This window comes from Sebastes umbrosus, chromosome 22, assembly GCF_015220745.1.
Source record: "Sebastes umbrosus isolate fSebUmb1 chromosome 22, fSebUmb1.pri, whole genome shotgun sequence".
In the NCBI taxonomy this organism is placed as follows: domain Eukaryota; kingdom Metazoa; phylum Chordata; class Actinopteri; order Perciformes; family Sebastidae; genus Sebastes; species Sebastes umbrosus.
This window is the reverse complement of record NC_051290.1, coordinates 15,868,839-15,872,941: the sequence shown is the minus strand read 5'-3', so window position 1 is coordinate 15,872,941 and position 4,103 is coordinate 15,868,839.

Sequence of the window (4,103 nt, the reverse complement as noted above, 5' to 3'; positions counted from 1 at the left end):
AGTCCCCATGTAGTTCCCACATAGAACTTAAACCTGGGGCCGAGATGGGTTTTGGTTTTTGTTGCCCAGATTGGGCCCATATAACACCCAGTGTACTCCTGCATGAAACCCACAAGGGAAATTGGCATGGGGTCATTATGGAACCCACGGACAATCCCATATAGGGCCCATTTTCAGCCCATTTACTACCCACATGGGCCCCACATACAAATGTTGGCTGGGTAATATCTGCTAGCGACAGTTCAGATGGCAAAATAGTCGGCAGTTATAAATGAGAAACCTGCGTTTGTCTCATAATGTCTGAAATCAAGGTTTGTTTAACAATTTACAATGTATTTCAAGTGATAAATCCCCTCAAGTTATCATTGTAAGAACAAAAAGCTTGACAGGCGTAGCAACAGGCTCAGTGAACTGTCAATTGAGGGGAAAATGTGGCGGTTCCTATAGATTCATGCGTAAATAAATACAGATATTGACACAAAGTAATGTAGCTACCTAAACAACCCCTCTCCAGAAAACTCACAAAACTGAGAAGAAAAAAGAGATTTTGTAAGGCAGCAACAGTCAAACAAAAGACTTCATCGCAGCGACAGCTGTCAGCGTTGCAGTCCTACACGGCCCGCTTTGCTGAGAGAGACTTTTGTACATCACCGGGCCCCATGGTGCCACAATGAATAAAGCATGAGGGAAACACAGGAAAAGTTGTTGGCTTAGGCAAAGAGATGCAGCCACTTCTCCCTGACCTAGATTTCAAGCATGGGGAGTAATTTTGTCTGTCCCCCTCTGTCCTTTCTTTCACTTTCACCATCTCTAATTCATTCCTGCGGACTGAAGACTGGAAATCTGCAGAGCTGATGAACATCATTCAACTACCGTATAGACCAAAAGAAACCAAGAAAAGAACTGGAGCCCCTGTTCAGTATCAGACATTGTGTAAGGAAACAGTCTGTTTACATAGTTCACATAGTTTTCCGCTGGAACGGCAACAGGATCCTGATATCTGGAAGCCGATTTGACTGCACACACAGGAATTCATGTTGTGATGTGCAGCTCCCATATCAACAGTCTCTGGTTCTCACCATTATTTGCCTAAGACCTTTATATTTCAAGCCATACTCAAGACCCATCATCATAGGTTGCACATTTATGAGCTGTGAGCATTTCAACCAAAGACATTTCCTTCGCAGACAGGAAAAAGCAAAGATTTGGGAAGAAGTCAGGAACAAATAAGCATACATTTGTGTTGCAGGAATGTTTTTGGTTATATTTTCCTATCTTCTTAATCACCTCAGATTATTCTTGTAACCCCCATGTTGGGAACCACTGTCCTACCACTAGTGTTTTTATCTCATAATCATCACTTATTGCTGTATGATGAAGACCGTGTGATATGATTGATAGCCCTAGAAAAAGCTAGTACTGTAGAGTGCCTGGCAAGTATGTAATTTGACTGGTCAAGAGCACCCGATTCGACTGTTATCAGGCCATTAAATAGCCGTTATCAGTCGCTATAAGCACCATAGATGTGGGTCAATAGGGGCCTACTATGCCTACTACGTTATAAATGTGAAAGCACCTAAGCCAGTGTTGTGCAGAGAAAACTGTTTTCTTGTTTGTAGCAGTTGTTGTTTTGTGCACGATGATGCATTCTTCAGTTGGGTGAGCAGCAGACCTCCTATGCAGTGTTTACGTGAGGGCCGAGGACAGGGAAGCTCAGTCAGCGTGGAGAGTGGTGTTGGAGGGGGGTAATTTTGCTTACTCTGGACCTCCTCCTCTGGTCTCCAGGGCAGCAGTGCGAGGCGGACATAAACAGAGTCATAATGATGGCTTTTTGAACAGCGGTCAGAAGGGACTGCGGTCAGAAGGTCATGGCAAGAGCGGCTGCAAGTGTGTGTGGAGTTGAGGATCAGGCAGGTGAACACCTCCGCTCCCAGACCACGTCAAACTCATCTGCAGTTAAATGTAGGGCAGCAGGTCGATTGCATCGACAATCTTTGCAGACCCTGAGTTGCACGAGTATTTTCATGAATTGATTTCTTCCTGGAAGCATAATGACACGGGGGAAGGTTGGGGGGGGGGGAGGGCGAGAGAGGGAGAAATGATTTGAGCATGTTATTAAAACCCACACATTGTGCACAATATGAGAACAGCCTGTCAAGACACAACCACACACTTTCATCTCCACTATGTCCATCACAGCATCACTTACGCATCACTTACGTCTAAATGGCCTTTCATCAACGGTAAATTGTCCAGAAAACGATTAGGGCTTCCTCCATGTGTTGAACCTGTGGGCAGACTGAGTAAATACATGTACGTCTTCATCAATATTCAATGACACAGCCATCGAGCTGCAGGGGTTTGGGGGCATCCAGTCTACTAATATGTAACTAACCTCAGGATGTCCCTTTCAACCACAGTATGGATGTTATCCTCTGAACAGGACAACCAGGGAATGGATTCAGTGCACACACGATATACAACTCAGACCTGAGACAGGACTCACCGCTGTTTCAGTGATTTTGGTGTTGTGTCCTTAATATGGATGCAGTTGCTTTTTTAAGGGTCAGTTTGTTTAAATTATGAGGTACTAAAGTCAAAATGATGAGATAGTAAGGTGTAAATGGGGATATTAAGTGTAAATTATTACTTTTTGTGAGATACTATGTCAAAACTATGTCGACTATTTAAGTCGAAAATATATGATACCAAAATATAGACTTAAAATACAATTAAGAGATTGCTCATATTAGTCAAAATTACAACTAAATTAGTCACAATTATGCAATACTAGGTCAAAATGATAAGATAATAAAGTTAATATATAGTCTTAAGTTAAACATTTTGAGATCAACTACGAGAGAAGTCAAAGTTTTGACTTTTTAAGAGCGATACTAAGTCAAAAATATGACTTTATTAGTCAAAATTATGACTTAATTTGTCAAAATGATGAGTTGCTAAGTTAGATCATAAAGATAATAAAGTCAGTATATACAGTAGTCTTTTTAAGTCAACATTGTGAGATAATAAGTAAAAATATAGTATTTCTAAGGTAAACAATGATGAGATAGTAAGGTATAAATGGGGATAGTAAGTGTAAATTATTACTTTTTAAGTAAAAAATATGACTTTATAAACGAAGCTATGAGATACTAAGTCAAAACTACGTCAAGAATTTGAATATTTAGGTCAAAAATATAAACTTAATTATGAGATGATTGACTTTATATGTCAATTACAACTAAATTATTCAAAATAATGCAATACTAAGTCAAAATAATAAGATAATAAAGTCAATTTATAGTCTTAAGTAAAAAACTAAATATGACGTGTGCTTACGTAAGCTAGTACCGACCAGTTTCAACCAATAATATCATGACATCCATCCATCAATCAATCTGCAACCATAGCGACAAGGGAGGCGTGTGTTGAGGCTCATTATCACGCTACATTCTAAGCCCACCTGCTTATTAGCGGTCCAATCAAATGCAAAGAATTTGATTTAAATCCCTCTTGTACCTGTACACTGCTCAAATATCCAAAACAAAACATCAGACATCACATTGTTAAACTACCAGTGAGAAATGATGCCAACATCATTATTCCCAGTCTGCTTTGTCACTTCACATTCTCCCTCTGCATGTGACTAGATTTAAATAGTCTGTCCGTATGCTTTACTGCATCAGTGGTGTGATTGTTGTTTCGCTCACGTAAACAAACAAACCCCGAGGAGAGGCTTCCCATCAGCGCGCTGCGGTCCCTTGGCGGGCCTTACTGGTTTTGACATTTGAGCCACAGGGTGATGGCAAACTGTGTTAGAGAGACACAGCAGTGAGCGCCCGTCCAGAGGGGACACCCCTCAACTCCTGCCAACAAATAATTCATAGCGCTAACATTTACTTTGTTCAAACGCTGTCCGGTCTTTATCCACCCGCCCTGCCTGTGAACCTCAAAGTACCTGTCTGAGGTGAATTAAGTGTCCAAGTGAAGAATATAGAAGCTTTTAAAGTTTTACGGCAGAGGAGGGAAGAGTTGATAAGTGCTCAACAAGAAAAAAAAAAGTCCCTGATAGACTTGATGATCTTTAAATAAGTAAAACGATG